The sequence below is a fragment of the Manacus candei genome, unplaced genomic scaffold (genome assembly GCF_025592945.1).
Source record: "Manacus candei isolate 608988 ecotype Guabito, Panama unplaced genomic scaffold, ASM2559294v1 h1tg000056l, whole genome shotgun sequence".
Classification (NCBI taxonomy): domain Eukaryota; kingdom Metazoa; phylum Chordata; class Aves; order Passeriformes; family Pipridae; genus Manacus; species Manacus candei.
The window spans coordinates 9,352,283-9,373,519 of NW_026138104.1; the positions used below are offsets into that span (position 1 = coordinate 9,352,283).

Here is a 21,237-nt window from a genome sequence, read left to right on the forward strand (position 1 = left end):
TAGTAGAAAACACTGAAGAGGGAAGATGAAAACATTGCTGGCATGACAAGCTGGCACCACCGTGGAGCAAAGGACATTGAAAAGAGAAGCTTTTTATCTGTATCATGAACAAGAGAAATGGAAGCAATGATACAGGACCAGTATTTAAAAGAGACATAGTAATGATACAAAATAAAATATTCAATAAAACCACTATTTTCCATTTAGGAAATAGCAAGATAATGGGCTGCTGCCACAAAAGGATGATAAATGACTGCAGTCTGTTAAAGACTAAGTAGGCTGTTGGACAATAGCTATTAGAAATAAATATTTTGAATAGCTACAGATTAAATCTTTCATTTGCTGATGCTTATTTGTTATAAATCTTGAAATATCATGTTAATTTCAAAAGTGCCAAGGAAAGTTATATTGAAGCTATTTTAAACGATATTTGGGTGGCTTGGACAGCTATTAATCAGAATTCCATGTCATGGAAAACCTGATGCTGAACTCAATTACAAAAATTATCCGGAACTGTTAACCTGTTTTAATAGGATAAAATTTGAATTTTCCAGTTAGGAACAAAAATATGCAACAAAAGGAAAGGCCATGTCCTAAAAGCAATATCTATGAAAATTATTTAGGGTTTCTCTGGCTGAAAACTATTCAGTATGGAGCAAGAACACCTAACATGACCTAAGAAGAGCAGTGAAAAGATCAGAAATGGAATTACAAATCTAAGTATAGATCATGTCACTCCTTCAAAGTCTTTCCCAGGTCTAATGACTTCACAGGATGCATAAAAGAGGAAGAAATAGATTTTGGAGATTGAAACAATGCCTAATAGTGAGGTACTTGAAACTGCTCATTCTGACTGGTTACTCAAAAGAAAGACAGAGATGGCATTGTCATTTTGTTGAATTCATTCACAGCATATTCAAGGGCTCTTCCTAAGTAAAGAAAGGCATTGAAAGAGGAGGGAGAGAGATAAATTTGTATCTATGAAGGTGATCAGGTTTTTTCCCGCTTTTGTAAATTCTGTAGTTTGGGATTTGGTTTTTATGGTTGTTTGTGGTGTTTATTTTTGTTTGCTTGGGTTTTATTTTATTTTTTTTTATTACCACAAACAAAGAAGTAACTTAATTTCTGAAGAATTTTGTCCAGATTTCCTGAAAAAATGTGCAAACCTGAAACAAACATCTGGATTGAGTTGAGAGCTTGGAATGAAACTGCAAACCACAATAATTTCTTGTGGTTTCTAGTAGCACTGGTATTAATATCACCTTGAAAGTATATACCATACCTCTGAGTTGCAGAGGCAGGTCTGCAGCAATACTTGAGCCTATAAGGAGACCACGAGCTGTTCAGTAACCTCTGCTTTAAGGACAGTTTGAAGTGACGTGTCCTAGAAGCAGCCACCACTGATTCAGCTCAGAGTGTGGAGTAAATACTTCTTTATCAAAATTGAACACTGTAGTAAGCAGACAGTTCCAAAAGTAAGAGAGAAAATCTAGAATGTGGGAATCCCAGCATCCTTAGCTAGCTGCTCTACAAATTTCTTGTCAGTGTAATTTTGGTTTTTTTGGTGCTGTAACTTCAGAAATCTTGGTTCCTGTACAGTTTATTTTCTTGGTCCCAGGCTTACAATGTGGGCCTTATATGGAAAACATTTCTTTTATTTCTGCCTGTGCTAGAATGACACAGGTTTATACAAGTCTAATCCAATGACTCTTATATTCCTCCATCATTACCTAGGAAAAAAAGAGGATAAGATTTTTATTAAACAACAACAAAAAATTAAATAGCAATTAAAAGTCCAGGAAAAAATATGCATAAATAAATTAAAACAATAAAAGAGAGAGGAATTAATTGTGTAGTGTCTTGTGTTCATATGCTGTGGCCAGTTCAAGTTCTCTCCAGAGGGATAATTCAAATTCCAAGTTTGTGACATGCATTGGGGAGCTCAATGAAAGTCAAACTGTCCTCTGAAAAATGGGATTCCTAAAATTCCATATTCTGGAAATGAGGAAGAACACTGCTGTGAGTATTCCAAGACATGAATCTGTGTCACACTTGCAAAAAAGATACAAGTACCAATGGGTACATTTTTAAAATGCAGACATTTCAGAGCAAAGACGTGCAATAACTGAGTTTCTGATGGAGAATTCGCATTTTCAGAATTATACCAGTACTAGATAATGGCTCATCAAAGAAGAAAAGCATTCCTTATTTTCTTCTAACTTCTGTAGCAAATTTGAAAATTAAGCAATTCTGATTTCTATTTCCTGGTCATAAGAGGGTTGGTTTTTTAACAATGCAGAACAGAGATATAGAAATCTTCTGAGCTTACCAATATCCCTTACTTCTTTAAAAAATTGAAGTCTCCAAAGGAAAAGTTCTCTCACTTTCCCCAAATATGACAATTGTTTCCTCTATTAATTTCTAGTATCTTACCTGATTTACCAGTACAGCTTCAAAAAATTAATCATAGGAGAAAAATCCCATATGGAGTCTCTATGTACAAAGGCAGCGTTTTTGATCTCCCTTCACCCTTCCCAGAAGTTCTGTGTTTTCCTGGTTTGGTTTTGTTGTTGTTGTTTTTGTTGTGTGGTTTTTTATTTATTTTTAATTCTAAGCTTCCATTTCAGAATTGCTTCCATGAACCTTTAGTTATAAAGATGAGAAGCACACTGAGAAAACATTTTGGAGAGTAGCAAAAATCATGTATAAATTGCACCCTGGTGCCTGCTGGCTAGACCAGGCAGGTGCTGCTGTGCTATAGGCACTGTGGCTTTCTCGACCCTGATGTTACGGAATGGCCTGTGCTCTGCTCTGGGAAGACCCCGAGAGCCAATCAATAGTAACACAGCTCTGACTCTCCTTCTTTCTCACTTAACATCAGCTTTGTGGCCTAAAAGGCTAACAAAGCATGGTCTCAGCTCAGGGAGTCAAACAGCTGACAATTTCTGGCACTGATCTGCTATGATGCAGAAGAGACGATGGATTCTTGCGTCACTATTCCTTCACCTGAAAAATTGAGGCAGCACCACAGAGGCATGAGAGTTTAGAAATGTTTAAGTTATAATGTTGCAAAGATGCCATTATTATTTAAGAAGTATATGCTCTTCTTCCACATGTGGATGAAATTCAAGACTCTTCAGACATACTTGTCCAGTGCTGCAAATGGAGGAGAGAGACTTGCCCCTGACGGATGCCTTTGGTTGGTGGCTCCTGGAAGGGTGTTAACATCTGCCTGTGAAGCACTGGCAGTATGTGACCTCTCACAAGACATTCATCTGGTCAGGAACCCTGTTTTCTTGCTGCTGAGACTGATTCTCTGGTGTCTTACATCAGGTACAGGTTTTTACTCACCATGCAAGTACTTGTCTTATGAGCTAAGCGGTATGGGGTGACAGGCAAGGCAAATAAGACAGCAGAGAATGCAAAATATCGAGATTTTGGGTTGGTTTTGTGGCTGTACTCCTGTAGTGGAATTGCATTTCTACAGCCACTTTATAGTCAGAAGCACTCGGGAATGTTCCACGTACGTAGCAGCTGGAAACAAAGGAGTAAAACCTTTCCAGAAGTCAGAAACCATTGACTTCGTTCAAAGGATTTCTTCCTAAAATGTACAGCCTGCTAGAGAAGATTTCCAGTAGTCATTAAAGGTGCCCTAGAGGTTACCAGAAGTGAAGTGTGAATTAAGACTAACATGGGGTATTGCATCAGGTGAGATAAAACACAGATTCCCTCTGGCTGAAGCCATGATAAGCCTGTCTCCTAGGAAAATAATTCTGCGTATATCTTGCAGGTGCTTGTTTCAACCAAATAAAAGCTTGGAGAGAGATTTCTGTAGTGTTCTGAAGACACTTAAAAGCAATAACATCTAGGTGATGTGAAATGCTTGATGAAAATCTCCAGCTCATTCTCAAGAAAAGTCTTTGAAGTAAGAATAGCAGCATTTTATGATTCTGGAGGTGTATAAATTAGTGTAAATCTCATAGAAGTACAGGCACAGAAGGAGGACATATATTTGGAAAGTACATTTAATAGAATATAATAATGTATTATACTACACAAACAAATTATGTCTTTAACATGTGCTATAAAAAATTGTTCTTTGATGCTTTCTGAAGCAAGAGATACTAATTTAACTTGCTGCCTTTCTTGTTTTGCTAAACAGAGAGACATTTAACTGCCTCACAGAAAAGTCATTGCCTCTGCCGTTAATGAAACAAGATTTGTGATCATTTCAAGTCTGGTTATGATGATCTGTTTTCTTTACTTACATAAAAAGTAATTTGGTTTAAAAAAAATTAAACATCTCTTGTTCTTGTTTTACTTTGGATTTTGTCTTTTGGAGAAAGACAGCTACTGTGAGTGCAGAACATCTCCAGCTGTTGCATTGCTGAAGCTGGGGAGCTTTTTAAATTTTATTTATTTACACACCCTTCTTTCCACCCTATGCTCCTGCACAGATGAAGAAGGGAAGCACTGCATCTGGGGGAGTGGATACCCCCGATCCTCACCTCAGAAATCAGGTTGCAGATGCTCGGCATGTCAGACTGCTGGTGTCATGAGGAGTAGGAAACAAGGGGAGAGTTTCCCCTCCACCTTCCTCACGCTGTGTGCCTCCTCCTCATGCCCCATCCTCTCTCTGTGCATGGCCTCAGGCCCTCGACACTGGACTGTTTGTCCGAAGGAAACTGAGAGAGAGCAAGGCACTAAAAATGGGGATTTGTCTCCTCTTTCCATCAAGACTGCCTGAAAGTGTCTGTTGCTTGACTAGTGGTCCTGCAGGAAACTTCCTCTGTGGCAGCTGCTGATTTTAATGAAGCAAGTCAGTACATTGCTTTAGTGGTATATGCTTCTCTTTTGCTCCCTCTGCAAAAGCTGGTAGGTTCAGCCCTGAGCAGACATCCTCTGGACATAGGCAAGCACAAATTAAGGTCTCTGTCTAATCACAGACTACGAACCCCAGCAATTCTTTGGTGTTTTTTCAGTTTATAATTGATAGTACAATTGCGGTGTACTCCTTCTGGGAAAAACACATTTCTTCATATTCCTTGCCTTTCCACCAACTGTGCCTTTAGAGAGGCTCTTTGTGAGGCTCCTGGGGCTGTGGGGCCTTGTCAGGTCTGAGGGTGAACACAGTGGCTGAGCCCATCAGGATTTCTGAACTGGGATCTGCAACCCTCCTTGGGAACAGAGATGCCCTGGAGCTTGTGGGGTTCCGTTTGTGCCCTTGTATCCAAGGGGAATCAGTTGGGGCAGGGACTAATGCAGCACTCTCCATGGAGGACTTATGCTACAAGGGTTGTGAAAAAATGAAAATCACAGTTCTGCAATTTGCCAGAAGCTGTCATACAAGATGAGTCTCATGTGCAGACAAAGGAGTGAGGTAATATACAGCTGGGTATGAGGCATAGCAGATGTGTCCATAACTTGTCACCGAAATCAAACACAGTCCTCACCTGTGCATCTCTCACTTTTCCCTCCATGCCCATGCTTTACTTCATGAACTGAAACCAACGGTTTAGTTTCCTAGTGCCTATTACTTTATTTTCTTTCTTATTTATTTTTATGCTGGTCCTGTCTTCTCTATGGAATTTTTTTATGTTCTGGTAGTTTTTCTGAGCCATTCAGTCTTAAACACTCTTTCATTCTCTTTCCATCTTTACTCTCTCTCTCTGCCTCCCCCCCAGTTTATCTCATCTTATATTACTTACATAAGTAAATATAATGATTTTATATTTATATACATATTATTTTATGCTTCAAAGTCAACTGCTTCAAAATCTCTTCCCTCAAAGACCTCCCTGTGCCTGTCATTGTGATAGACCCACCCTGTGAGACAGATCCCCTATGAGTGTCCTTGTTCACTGCAGTGCAGAGCTAGCTTTTGGCCCTTGTGATCCTGTTCAGGTAAGAATGCATTCTGATCACTTGCTTCAGTTAACTTACTTTCCAACAGGGGAGCCTCTGCTTGCTTCCTACCTAAAAACCATTTCAACCCTTTTGCTGGTTCTCAGTGCAGACCTTCAGTTTCACTGGGAATGTGCATGTCCTGTCTCTCTCAATTACTGGATATATCTAGTCTTTGTTCTACTGCCCTCACATGTGACTTTGTGAGCAGTAATTATCTCATACTATTGTTTTAAAATCCCTAGACAGTTTGGGAGGTACAGTTCCAGACATGCCATGTCTCAGACATCAGCTTAGCCACAAGTACGTTGTGTAAGACAGAGGCAGCAACCCAGCTGCCCTTTATCAGTCATGTAGGCTCATTCCTCCATGCAGTTAACATTGCCTCATTTCCACCTTGTCCCAGTCCCCCTTTGGCCTTCTCAGAGCCCCCATAGGCTCTCAGGTGTTAATCCCCTTTGTGCTTTCACTTCTCCCCATAAGCACCCAAGGGCTCCAGAGGTAAGGGGTTCAAAGGCAGCCTGGTCTGGGGGCAGGAGAGGAATGAGACAGAAGCACTGGGCTTTTTGTGAACCCATGGCAATTTGTCAAGTGACTTGCAATGGATTTTCTTCCAAGTGCTTGTCCAGTCTTCCCTTGAACTGATTAAAACTTCTTCTGTCCTTTGCATACTCTTTCAAGTAGTTCCACAACCCTGCAGCACTGCGGCAGTACTTTTATGGAGTCACCTGTCCTAATCCTAAAGATTTGCTCCTCAACAGAAAATTATCAAAATCCGATGCGTGAAACCAAGACTGGTTTTCATGGCGTTTTTTTTTCTTTATCCTTAGCTACACAAAACTTCACCTGACGTTTCACACAGTCTCACAAGATGCTTCTGCAATTTGTCATAACCTGCCCTTATTACTTTAAACAACTTTGTATCATGTGTGACCTTTGTCTCTCACTGCTCATGCCCTTTTCCATGTTATTTATGGGTGTTTTGAACAGATCAGATCTCAGCGTAGATCCTTGAAATATCCACTGGTAACTTCCACCTATTGAACTAAACGACCATTTTGCCTGTGCTCTATTTCCTGACTTTCAGCTATTTCTCTATGCCAGAACTTCTCTCTTCCCCTAGTTTCTTAGTTTCCTTAAGAGTCTATGGAGAGACTTTCCTAGATAACCTTTATCAATACATGCATCCCTTCTTTCAAGAACTTTGAGAAATTGGAGAGGCAGTATTTCCAGAAGCCCTGCTGGCTCTTAGCAAGTGTATCATATCTATGTTTTAAGGTGTTCCCTAATCTGATCTTTTATTGTAACTTTTATTATTTTGTCTGGTACAGACCTCAGGCTTACATGCCTCTAGTGTCCCAGATCCTTCTAACACCTTTCTTAACCTTGGTGGCTCTTTTGCTTCATGACATACCAATAAATTGTTTGGTTAGGTGGGCACTTAAATCCAAATATCCTTAGGTTATCTTGAATCTCTTGCTGTTTCCTCCTGGCAGTCTGGTGGGCCCCATCCCATCTATTTTTGTCATGTTTTCTTCAATGCAATCCCCCTAAATTTTGGAGACACCCTGGCCAAGCACCCTCTCCCAAGAAGATTCCAGTGTGGGAATCTCCCAGTTTCTACTACAAGAGCCCATGGGCACAAAGAATTCACCTTGCTTCTCTGCAGTGGCCTTGTCCTAACTGACCATTGTTTTTAGGCCCCAGGCTTCAGCTGTCCAGACAGACCTCTGCCAAACCTTTTGATTCTGATGTGTTGAAGCGGTGCTTAGAGCGGCTTTAATTTCTTTTATGCTGTTGTTCCTTAAACTATTCTATAACCTAATCACATTTTTAAATTTAGACCACTGAATTTACCATTACCATTTGGATAAAGTTCCTTGAATGATGTTTTTGGAAATCAATCAACCTCTTTAATCTGGTGATTCAGTCAAGCAAACATCTACGCTTTCTCAAGCCTCTCCTGCTGGGAGCTGTGTGTATCACTCTGCTCCCAGTGCGATGTCTGCCATCCAGCGCTCTTCATATTGCAGGAAAGATTTAGCTGCCTCAGCTTCTGTTCTCAGTCTCCTCATTTATACAGTTTACATCTTTGCATTTTATCATGTCTGTGAAAGAGTTGTGGGGCTCCTTTGCTCAAGAAGGGATGCTAGATCTAAGTGTGTGATGGTTAAAACCTGAAGGGATGTTTCCTTTATGAGATCTTGAACCAACCCAGTACATCACTCTTTCCTGAGAACAGGGCTGGTTTTCCTCTGTGGAGTCACTAACTTGCTAAAGCCTGGATGCTGCTAGTGGTAGCATCCCAAAACCTAACCTGGGCTTCATGTCCCCATGTGGCAAATAGCCAGGGCACGAGAGGGACTGAATTAATCTGGTGCAAGCACTTCTCTGCTCATCCTACCCCTATGACTTTTCTCAGTGTTCTGCAGTCATTGCTGCTGTTCCTGTAAGACAGGCAGAAATATAGACTAAATGACACATTATTATTTTTTAGGCCTGAAAAATATAGGTTTAACTGTCCTTAAATATATAAATAGTCCTCAAAAAGGTTTCTGAGAATAATGAAGTCAGCACTGGGGTCCAAGATATTAATCTCTATCTATTTCAATTAAATTTATAGTCCAGTTTTTGGTTCATTTCTGTGAATGTCCTTGCTGGAAGAGCAATCAAGATACACGTTTGCCATAGTTTTTCTCTTAGATCAGTAGTGTTCGTCAACTCAGAAGTATTTCAGTTCTGTTTCTTGGTCAGACACGCCTTGAAAATTATATACTTTCAATAGAAAGCATAATTGTGTATGTGAAACTAGTGTTCATTTTGCTTTATAACATACTTCTCATAGCCTGTGGTCTACTGTCATCTTTACCCTCTCCCTCACTCCCTTACAACTGTTTTGAGAAAGAAATAACCTCAGAAGTTTGTAACTGTAACATTTAACTGCCTGTGCCATTTCTAATGCAATCTCTGCCCATATTTCAACCAAGATGATGTAGCATCGACCACTTCAGCACCAAATGCACAAATTTTCATAGACTTCTTGGGCAGAAGAGCACCTTGGTCAGCCTGCCTGCCCCATAGCACACAGGGTTCATCTGATAGAGTGAGTCCTGCTGAGATGAGGGAGGGGGGATGGGACCACACTACCCTTTGGAAATTAAAAACAAAATGAATATTAGAAAGAAACTGAAGGAGTGAGCATCAAACAAGTGCCTCCTCTTCCATCATCTCCTTCTGTTGTCACTGTAATCCCTAATACAAGCTGGCTCAAAATGCAGAGAACCTTTCACAAGATTATCTGTATCAATGCAGGCTTTGAAGTAAAAGCTGCCGGCATCTCATTACAGACAGAGATCAAACCCTGGAGATTAACGTGGTCCTGGGCCTGCTGGACTTCATTCACACATCACAGAAGTGCTAAGCTATCAAAGTGCAGGGCACTGCCTGTGTGTTACCTTCTCAGCCATAAATCCAGCAGCACACACCCACTGCCATTTATTTTTTTAAACAGTTGAGTCTTTTTGGTCTATAAAGTGCCATTTTCTTCATAAGGCTCAAAGCAGATTGGGAAATTGATATAGTCTAAGATGAAAGATAAATTGAAGTAATATCCTTGGGATATTTGGACCAGAGGTTGACTGCACTTTTTTTTGGGGTAAAGCAAACAGGAAGTCATTTTAACCATTGACTTGCTCACTAACGGGAAATCCCAGACTGTAAAGGTCCATCCTGGTGCCAGCCATTTTCTGCTCTCTTCTGGCACTCATGGCTGCTCAGGAAGCACATCAGCCAGCAGGGTCAGGGCCTGCTCATAACGCTTTGAGTTAAGCTTACAGACAGCATGTCCTCTCCAGCTCATCCCACCCCAGGCCACTAGGTCCCTTGGGCAGAAGATGTCAAAGGTGGTTTTGCTTCCACCTCAAAATGAGCTGAAGGTGGAGCTGACTCCGAAACCTTTCTAGCTGTTGTCCCATAACTGCATTTAGGACAGGGTTGTGCTAACAATTTGCACCAGAGCTCAAAGGCTCGGGTATGCCAGCTCTCCCCATCACTGCAGCAGCACCTAGGAGCTGTTGACCCTGTTTCTGGGCTGGGATTTGCATCCCATACTTAGACTTCTGTTGTCATTGCTATGCAGCGAACTCAAAATGGCTGTGAAATGGAACACCAGGATTTGGAGACAATTTTATTCATGAAATCTACGTACATGCTCCCAAGCACTGGTAGAGATGGCTGCCTGTCTGGATGGAATTTTTCCAGATGGATTGACATGTGCACCTTGCTGAAGGACCACTGACAGGGCTCTAAGAAGATCATGCTTGGAAGGTTGTTTGTTTTAAGTTAGGATCTCCCACATGCCTAGCAAGCACACCGATATCATGTGCAAGATGTTCCCACCCAAAAGGGAGCACAAATGATCAGGTTTTCTGAAGCTAGCCAATAAAAACAGGAGAATCAGCTCCACCTGCTATGCCAACATGGGCCTACGCACAGTCTTGAAGATAACCAGGACCTGGTGGAGATACCAGTATCTCATCAGGATGAGTTAACTCTGCCTTGCAATTCAGCAGCATCTGGGCTGGCCACCAGCCTCCAGTTTGCAGCTGGGTTGTACCTGGATGGCCTGTGTGTGTGATCAAAGTCTGCAAAGCACCCTGCAGACACGCCTGATTGTCTGCATCTTTCCCCGGGCACCTTTGACATGGCATACTTGTCCTTTTATCATCTGAAATAAAGGATGTTCTTTTAAAACACTCATACCTACAATTTACAACAGAATTTTGACCAAAGAACCATAGCTACACCAAAACCAACCAAACAAAAAACCCCAAACAAATACATACTTGAGGTGCTCCTGTTTCCTTCTCTCCTTAATACATGAAAAAAAATAGGCATCAGTCATCTCCCTGATTCCTGGTGGATGTGGGTAAAAAACTCCAAGGCTTCTCTTTCTAAAGAAGTCAGAAAGTCATCATGGTGTTCTCTCCAGCTTGTAGATATTTCAAAAGTGTTAAAAGGGGGGCTGTAGTACACTTGCTTGTGCAAGATAATATAATTTTCCTGGATTACTTAGCAGCCTCCTGATACCATATTTAGAAGGACTGTGCAGTGGAGAGTACGGGGATAACTAATGTTGTTTTGCAGAACTTTCTCATATTTTAGTTCCAGTTACATCATAATTGTTGGCATCATGACATTAGTTTCTGCTGTTGGGGACAGTCTGTGGAATGGAAAGCAGAAATACTGGAGATAACTTACTGTGGGAAAAGACCTAAGAATGTAGGAAAGAGAAAAGGAGGGGAGGGAAGAAGAAAATTGTGGAGACAAACATTGTTTGTAGGTATTTAAGTAACAGCACTAACTTAACAGTAAATTCTTTGCAGCACTCTGGAAGATTCCTAAAAACACATTTCTATCTCTTTTACTGTTTGAATTCAGCAACCATGAAGTGTGACCCCTCTTTTGACCAGAGGAACCTGCACTTCCAGGGCGCATCTCACCATGGTACCTGAGCTCCTCAGAGGAGCTCCCATGACCTTCCTGGAAGGAAGGATAAAAATATTATTTGCAGTTTCTCACTGGGAGACTGAGGCACAGCAGGGGCTAGGGGCTTATCTTCATGGGTAGCTGCATGATATAACTACAGGACTATAGCTCCCCATGTGAGCCCTTATGCTGCAGGGTAGGAGTGCAGACATGAAAAGAGTTAGAAATATGACTACAGTATTAGCAGTACCCTAATGACTTAAGGACCCTGTGAGGCAGCAGGGACTCAAAACAGAGTTTTCAACAGCCCATCCACTGGAGACCACTTCTATGCAAAACCTGAATATGTTCTATGCTATGTAGAGATACCTGAGCTAGTTTTCAATTCAAGGGCTCATTTCATGCACCGTATCCACAGCCTCAGGCTTGGGACACACTTTCCGAAGGAGGGACACAAGGTTTTTAGTTCCCTCCCATCTCTGCTCCATTGAAGGGAAGATCTGCTCAGATCTGAGCCTGACATTAGTCAAGTTCAGAACAGATATGCTTGCTTGGATGGGAACCACGAAGTTTTAAAGTACAGTTGATATTTTAAAATTATCAAGAGCTGGAAAACTTTGAAGACATCAATACCTTATGCCATGCTACTCTAGGACAGAGCATAAAGTGGGTGAGGGCAGACCCTTTAAGTTTGCAGCTCTCCCAACTCCAATGTTCCTCCCAACAATGAAAAATATCTTCCTAAAGTCCTAACAAGGAAAAACAAAGCCAAGCCAAGCATACTTTCAGTATGCAATTAGCATAAATATACTTTGTGCTAAACTGACCAGAATTAGAAACAAAGAGCTTGTGAAGGTCCTAATTGTTTCAGAGGGAATACATGTCACGTAGAGAAAGACAAAGGAGAGCTATGTCCAAGAAGACAGTAGAGAGAGGCCAAACCAGCAATTGCCTGAATCCAAAACAGCCCCAGAGGCTGTCTCTGAAGAACTTCCAGTGGAGTCAGCATTGGAATTTGCCAGGGACTTAGCCTAAATCTAGCCACAAAACTTTCAAATCATTGCAAACGATATATCTCAGTTGGCACTATGAACCTGCTGCACTTACTGTGAGAATGGCCACAATAACTGACCTTATTGCTGGAGTCCAGTAGATGAAAGAAGGAACATCAAGCATATCACCAGAAGCACCATATTTAAAGTGAATCTTTGTAATTGCAAGATTTCTTAAGAACAAAAGTGTTTGTTTGAAGCTTTTTTTTCTCTTAGCTTGTGGTCAGCAGAGCAAGTAGCTGTCTGTGATAATATAGTGAGGGCATAGGGGAGACCTTCAAACTGAATTGATGAAGAATGGCAGCTAACTCTAGCCCTGATAACTTCTGAGCCTGCTCTCCCGTGGGACTGATAGTGTTTACTCAGACCATCTCTCAGTGGCTCCATATGAGACTTAAAACACAAACTCCTTCATCTGCAAGCCCCATCCCACCCTGCATTGAGAATGTCCATGCATTCTTGTTGCTGTCAGGCAACACCATGGTAACTTTGACCTTGTGGTCAGCTCAAAGCCTGTCCAGGCAGTATTGTGCAGGCAGGGCAATAGATGGAGAAAGCTCACACTGCCTTTGTGTCCCTTCTGCTTGTGTCTGCTGGGATTTGATGCTGTGCATGCTGCAGGTTTGCCCTCTGGCTCCACAGTGCTGGGTTAGGTCTGTCATCCTTAGGCTTTCAACATGCCCTGAGTGTTCACAGCCAGGATCCTGAGAGCTTTCTGTATGATGCTGCAGATGGGTCCTTTGTCCCCAGCTCAGACTTTCAGACTCCTCTTGATCTAAAGTTTCAAAATTGTCTCTCGGACCAGCTCACCACACTTATGTCCCTCCCCCTTTCCCCATCCCCCAGATAAACAAGGTTTATTTGACTTGGAAAAGAGACAATAGTTTTATTCTTAATTATGAAAACTGTGCTGTACAGAATACCTCTCCTAAGACTGTGCAAAATTGCATTTAGTAATGTTAACAATGAAGTTACAGTGCTGTGATCTGAGACCCAGGAGCCATTTGTTTTACCTTCAAACTGGTTCACGGTTTTCATCACTTCGCTTTGTCACTGAGACTTCCTTTATTTGTTTTTCCCTCTTTCTTTTATATGAGATGCAATCTTTACTATGTAGACATGAACACAAATATTTAGACACAACTAGAGAAGCTTTCAGATATTTACTCAGAAATAAATCTTTCTATGAGTTCTTGGTTCAAGATGGAAGCAGGAAGTGATTGCCCATGAAATTCCCTGTGGGTTGGCAAGAGGAAGGGATACTTCATATCTGTCAAAGGATGGCTTTGGGAAAATGGACTGCTGGAAGTAAAACTGATGCTGAAGAGCAACACTTCAGTGAAAGATTTTGTGAGATTTGGTTTGTTTCCAAACAACTTGGAGAAAAATCAAAAAGATTCTGTTCATGCATTGAGACTTTCTTCCAGTAACACACTAAGTGCAAAGGGGAATGTGTATCTCCATGTCAGAAGTACTGTCTAGGTATAACAGATCAGTAACTGTAGTGGCTCTCCTTTCACTTCATTGCATCTTGGCTCAAGCCAAAAGTGAAGTTACCAAGGAGCTCCTTACAGGCTTTAGACCAGATGCATGAACGGCCACTGTGTCTCCAGCTCAGTCCTTACTGGAGCTGCCCAACTTACACGTCAGCTGAGGCAGAGACTGTCCATGGATATGTGCAGGTTAGGATGCAGAAGTTGCAAAGGGTCACAGAATCACAGAATATGCTGAGCTGGAAGGGACCCATAAGGATGATCAAGTCCAACCCTTATCTCTACACAGGACCATGCCCAAGAGTCACACCATCTGCCTGAAAGTATCATCCAAATGTTCCAAATGTAATCAAACCTTCTTTCACTTAGGCTGTGTGCAGTTGCATTACTTGGCATTTTGAGAGTACACACAGCTCAGTTGATGCTCAGTAACTGAAGTCTCAGGAATTTGACCTTGTTGTTGGGTTTTTAAATTTTCAAATTCATCCTGTTCTCAAGAGGGACTTAGTTTCCTGTTTCAAGGGCTTAACGTGCTTGCTCAGCTTTCCTACATTTCAATGGGTTTCCACTAGAGATATTTTTCCTTTTTGGGTTTTGTGTCTCGTGAGGAGTAAGCAACTTCAAATGCTTGGAGAACCTCTGCTTTGATGCTTATTGTCAGTCCAATTTCCAGGCATCAGATGTTCATGCTTCCAGAGTTAGCTGCAAATCCAGAAAGTTTTCTTATAAAATGGCATTGAATAATTTATAATTTAATTTAAAAATTTTACATAAAAGAAAAGTTGCACATATGTCTTTTTGTTGATACTTCCCACCTTTAAACACTAATGGTTCTATTTAGGAAACAGAACAGTATTTCACAAAGTATTACAATTCCAGTTTCACTTTGCAGAGGTATATTTTTCTCCAACAAAATAGGACGAATAGCATCCGTCCATGGCTGCAAGTCATTCATTTAGCAACTGAAACTGCAATACTTCACCCAAGTCTCGTTGTGTACCAGTTTTCTGGAAGGATTCCTCCTGCCTGCCCTTCCGAGTGAGACTCATCTCTCTGCTTTGCAATGGCCAAGATGCTCAGGAGCCTTCTGAGACCAGCAGGGTTGCCTTTGAAGTGCCCCTACTCAGAGATCAGACCAGCTCATGGCTCCAGCTTAGGAGGCTGGGGAAGGGGGTTGAGTTTCTTTGGGTCTTTTAAACCCTTTTGTGTTACTTGGCCATAGAGGCACCATGAGGTCACCTCCTTCTGGATTCCTTGTCTGCATGCCAGCACCTGGTAGCTGAGGACACCAAAGGTATGGTAACTCAGCTTCAGGAAAAACAAAATTAGAAACAGCAGAAGCAGATGCCGAACAGTAGCTGCATCTGCATTTTGGGTGATCGACTCCACATGTATTTTCCCGTTACTACACAATATCCTAAGCAAATATTTTAGTCTTCCTCTGCAGCCCAGGATCTCTTCATGTCTGAAACCTGTCTTGAGCATGTTGAGTGAAACATCTGCTAGACCAGAACTGGTAAGAAATTGGTGATGCAGTGGTTACATTGCTTATTGGAACCACCTCCCATGTGATAGCTGCACAAACACTTTTCATAAAACACATGCTCCACAAGCTGGGGAATGTAAGACAAAAATGTGTAACTTGAGGCACATTGTCCCAGATCCCAAAGATCTGGCTGTTGCTATATTTAGGTTATTAGAATCAGGTCTTGGTCACTCCTGGTTTCAGCAGCTACTAGACAACAAATTGGATGTGAGGAGTTGGGAGTGTTCTCAACTTTTCATTCCTTTCCTTTTTTAATGTTATTTTTTCCCTTCTACAGATGTTTTTAATATAGCATTCTGAAATGCTTACAGCATTTCAGCTTACAGCTGTCAGTGTCTCATAAGCCTCCAACAGGCCATTTCATACTATTGCTTTATGTCATTAAAACATGTCATACACAGAAAAAAAAATTATTTGTGTGGTTTGCAGTATTTCTGGAATAATATAATTTTTGTCTGTCAGCATTTATTGTCAATCCTTTTTTACATAAAGGTCTGCATGTGTGGGGAGAGATATACACAGGCATACATATTTTTATTTTTACAGCTCAGTAGGAGAGATGACCCAACAAGAAGCTCTTCTGAACTTCGGGTAATTATTGCAGTGAAAACATCAATGACTTGATAAACTGATTACACAAGTTCTTGCACAGAAGTTCTTGGTCCTTGGATCAAAAAAGTGAGGAAAAGGCAATTTGATTTCTACAAGAGTAAATCTGCTCATAAATATAAAGGTTAGATGAAACGTGTATGTTCATTTACCACAATTATTTTAAAAAAATTAAAATGAAAGTATTTTAGTAAAAAAAGTGTGGCTTTAATTTCTTTTAATCCTAATTCTGGATATATAAATAAAAACAGTTATAAGAAATTATAAAAAAATAAAGGAAAAGTCAGATTTTCCAAAAAGCTGCATCTCTCATTTTAGCACAGCAACAAAGCAGTTCTCTGTGCAAAGCACTTTGCCCTCAGCAGAAGCTACTACTCTGTACTTTGAAAGCACTGACATCACAATGAATTTCCTCAAAGGGGTGCACTAAAACTTGGGACCAGAGCAGATATTGAACAAGTTTGAGAAATACGACACTAAATGCTGAGTGGTCCTTCTTATGCTACTAAGCAGTTGGCTTTACTGTGCAACTCTTGGTTGACGAAGAGTTGTTCATGTTCCCAAATGCTCCTTTATAATCCTGCAATTATAATCCCGTCCCACAGCCCATTGGGGTTCTGATGTGGCAACCTGGAGCTTGATAGAGATGGCTACTTTTTTTTTTTTTAGTCTTTGAAATGCCCTTTTGTTGTCTTCTCAACGACCAGGTGCCATCACACCACACAGAGCAGTTACAGATGCTTAGTGTCCAACCCTTCTTGGAGGAAATCTCATTGTTGCTGCCCCTTCCTCAACCTTCTCTTTTCCCATTTTGAAGACACTTGCTGTGGCTTCCTGTGTCTCCCCAAGGCTGTCCCATCCTCCTTGCCCTTTGTAAACCCCAGACTCCCAAAAGACAATGGGCCAGTAGTCTAAGGATGCACTGTGGCCAGTGTAGGACTGCTTTCAGCCAGCATAAATTATCATTGCTGCTGTTCTGGCCTGGCCTTGAAATACTGCTTAAGGTTCTGAAAAGTAGCAGATGAGCTCCTCCACATCACTGTGAATCAGAGGAATTAGAATAGTAAACAGCATTTCAGCTGCATGGGAGGATCTCTGACATTGGTGCCTGAGCAGAAGCAAACCTCCAGGAGCCTTAGGCAGTTACCTGTGGCATCACCTGGCTGGGAAATGGCAACTCTGTGCCTAGAGAGAAGGCACCCAGGTAAGTCCTTATCACTCTGGTGATATGGTTTTGGGGAAGTGAGCCTGAGTCCTGACCGTGGTAGAGAGGATAGAACTGCTCGCTGTGTCCCTACCCATCCCAAGGGCTGTCCTACACCCAGGCAGCATCATAGGTCTCATGAGCACCAAAAACTTTGTTAACTGTTAGTTCTGGCATCACTGTGAGCTGTCTGACCCAAGCACAGAGGCTGACATGGTAGGAAGAAGGGCTATTCCTATGTTTCACGGTGTCCAGTGGGGTGCTGTGCTGGCCCCCGGCAGGAGTGATAAGTGTCCCTGGCAAAGTACATTGCAAGCAAGAGTAGACAACACAGCATGGGAGAAGAGCCAGGCAGACATGCAAGACTCAGCTAAAATAATGTATGGTGCTTGTCACAGCAGTGTATCACATCCCACATGGGAATTTCATGGTGATCTCTTTTCTGGAGCAACAGTAAGTTGAGTTTGAGTAGGGATGTTAGAGGCTTTGTGGAAAGGAGTTCCTGCTGAGATGACAGCAGAAAAATCTTGAATGATGGTGGGCTCTAGGCACAATGTCTAAGCCTCAGCTCACTTGGGTTCAACCATATTGGTAGAAGAGGGAACAGAGTGCCATAGAAGTACAGACACACAGCCACAGTTGCACACACACACACTCACACACTCACAGTATAATCACAGAGGCCTCATCATGCTGGAATAACAGGCTAAACCCTGGCCACAATGGGTGTCTTAGAGCAGAACTGTCTCTTTGGGATGTACACAGGAGCTCAAGCAGTGGGGAGACCACAGATTGCTTCCTTCTTCCCTGGGCAGGATGGGGAAAGAGCCGAAGGCGTGGGGCATTTTGAGTGCCCTGGGTTTTCCAGTGACACTGCAGTGAGTCTGCTCAAGGCCATTTCAGGGAACCATGTCTGTGTGTCTCATGTATTTTATGAGACTGGTAGACAGAGCTGAGCAATGCATTTGACCACACAACCTCTTTTTGATGATGAGGAGGTGCCCTCACCCTATACTGAGCACAAAGTTTCTGTTTCTGTTTCTGCATCAGGCTTGAAAAAGGACATGTATGCCCAAAGGGCTTGTCCATTTTTTCCAACTCTATTCCCTTTCTCCACAAACCTTGCTTTGCCACCACAGCTCCCACAGTGCTCATGTCATTCATGGATGGTCACCAGGGATTTACAAGTGGCATGATGTTCTCCAATGGTCGTTGGAGTGTCTTGGAGCTAGGACTTACTCTGTCAAAGAATAGCCCCTATTTCAAGGTCTGGTTCCTGTGGCTGAGAGAACACTGGTAGTTCCTGGACACAGTTAAATTGTGGGTGTGTTTATTGGAATTACAAATAGATTTATACAGACGGGTTAGCCTGGTCACTGGGAATTTGTATGGGTAATTATGGGCTCATTATTATCTTCCCTGCAGGGAAGACACATGACCCAGTAGTCTGAGGAAAAAGTTGGGCGCCAGGAACTCCTGGACTCTAATCCTAGCTCTGACACTCCCTTCTCCGGCCCCAGGCAAGTGACTTAACTTTGTGCCTTGGTTTCTCTGTCTGTAAAATAGGGATAATATCTCTGAGGAGTGTTGTGAGGATTAATTAGATAATGTTCACTTAATGCTTTGAAGATATGAAATGTGAAATCTTATTATGCAGCTTGGAATGCTTTCCAGGCTCTTTTGATTTCTGACCGCACGCTTTCATTAGATCACCTCCTTCCCCGCGGAGGTGGATTCGCTTGGGAGCCACCCCAGCTAATTTGGGAGTTGTTTTTTTCCAATAGCTTGGAGCGGTTCCCAAACACTCTGACTCACACCAGCTTGCTGGAGAAGCTGCCTCTGACACCTGACCTGGCTGGGGAACGCCTCTCCTCGGTGTGTGCTGGCTTTCAGGAGACAAGTCAGGGAGTGGCTGGAGACAGGATGAATCAGGTTTAACTGTCTCTAATGAAGCCGGGGATGGATTTTGCCTCTGGACTTCTCCAAAAGCGTATGCACTTCTGGGATTCCTGGTTGACCAGGGATGCAAGGAGCAGCTCCTCTCTCACTGTCCTGCCAAAGGTGCAGATGCTTTCTAAGCATCTGAGTAGACTGTATTACTGTTTTGATAATGTGAGGCATGGATGTGTGGCATTAAGGTTTTTTTTTAAAAGGAATGAAATTATCTGCTCAGTCACTTTCTTTGCACACAATCAGATTCATTAGAAGAGTGATTCCCTGGGAAAATGGAGACTTCTGTGGTGCTAAGTCACTGTTCAGGACACGGTAAGGTCAATTATTGCTCATTAAGTAACAGCCAAAGCAGGTCTTGTTCCTCAAGTCTACTTTTCTGAATTGTTCAGTGGTTCCATGAGCCGTGTCAACTGGCTCCTCGGTGGGAACCTGCCCCTTCCCACATGGTCCGTGCTGCACACCCTCATCCAGCATCGTTTCGGCTGCAGCAGCTGTGGTGACAAGGACAGGTGGGAGTGCCACGGGTGCCATGGCAATCCAGCTGCCGGGACGGTTGGCCAGAGCCCTGTACATGCTGGGCTGAAACTCAAAAGGCTTGGGAATGCTTTACCTTACCCAGGAACTCCGCAGGTTCCGATACAAGCACCTCCTCAGCTTTCCAGAGGAAAGGAGTACCTGTGTGTAGCCCCCACCGTCACAGATGATTTGTCACCCTCAGGATTTTGCCTGGAGGTGCTGCGAGGGTTTGATTTCGGCTACACAGAAGCAGGAGCTCCCTCGAGTGGAGTGAACATCCCACTGCAGTGCGGCAGGGTTCGGCGGGGTGCCCCGTCCCGGGATGGCGGGTCCGCGGGGCTCGGGCGGCAGCGGCTTGGCCGGCTCGGGCTGCTCGGACACACAGAACGGTGTTGGGAGGAACAAGCAGCATGGAGATAATTGATGAAAAACAGTAGCTTTCAGAGCCAGCTCTTGCTTCCTTTGAAATCAGGATCTTCCTCAGGGCAGACAAACTGCTCAGGAAATTAATCCTCACTTCTGGAAAGTGTAGTACAGTCAGAGAAACACAGATTTTTTTTAGATTTTGAAATAGTCCCAGTTTATTTGCTCATCCCCTACCTTGAGAGTGAAATTCTTGTTCAGAGAGAGGGTTTTTCTGCTTGCTATTGTCCCCCCCAACATCCTGAGAAAGTTTTGTGAGGACATAGGACTACAAACAGTACTTGGACTGTAAAATTTGTTTGCGTATATCCTCATCTCTAATGACTGCGAAAAGATCAGTTCTTTGCCATACATCTCAACTTTTCATATTACACCAGGCAAGTGAAAGAAATCCCAACAGAAGGGTGGAAAACACCTAGGTGATAGGTGTTCACACTTCACTCTGTAGCTCATCAGTGTGGGAGTATTGTCCTGGGGTATTGGTGGTTGTGAGACAGGTTCTCCACTTTGGGAATGTAGATCATTTAATACCATATCAGTCACAAATAACATAGGTTGCACCGAGGAGCTATCAAAGAACTAGAAGAGATTGTGATGTGGTGCAAGGAATTGCTGGTGTGGCACCCTACTTGAGTGCTTTGTCACATTCTACATCAAAGAGATGTAAGTCGTATTCCTGAAGAATGCAAGGGAAAGGAGAAGGAGAATGAGCCAAGTACCACCTGGAATCATAGAATCATAGAATACCAGGTTGCAAGGGACCTCAAGATCATCTGGAATAAACTTTCTGGTCAGCTGCTGATAAAAAAAGTTTGTACTAGACATTACTGCAAGACGATAAATGAATTGCAAAAGAAGAATCCAGGAGCATTTCCAGACTGCAAAAGCACATGTCAAGGTGGACATGGACCCCCATCACAGTGACTGTAATTCGATCCTGGGACTATGGTCAAAGCTTATGGGCTTTCCAGTTCCTGTCCTTTGACTCACCGATATTCCAGATGCTGATAGTATTTTAGGCACAGCAACGCAAACTCATGCACAGGGTGC

The 21,237-nt window shown here is 42.5% G+C and overlaps 1 long non-coding RNA gene across 1 annotated transcript; it reads left to right on the top strand.

Annotated features, from left to right (window-relative positions):
* The first annotated feature begins 11,132 nt into the window (after positions 1-11,132).
* LOC127477730 (uncharacterized) lies at positions 11,133-18,815 on the top strand. The gene is made up of 3 exons (XR_007907013.1): positions 11,133-11,241; positions 16,029-16,073; positions 18,721-18,815. It is a non-coding gene; the product is annotated as an uncharacterized LOC127477730 (long non-coding RNA).
* Positions 18,816-21,237: the final 2,422 nt, after the last annotated feature.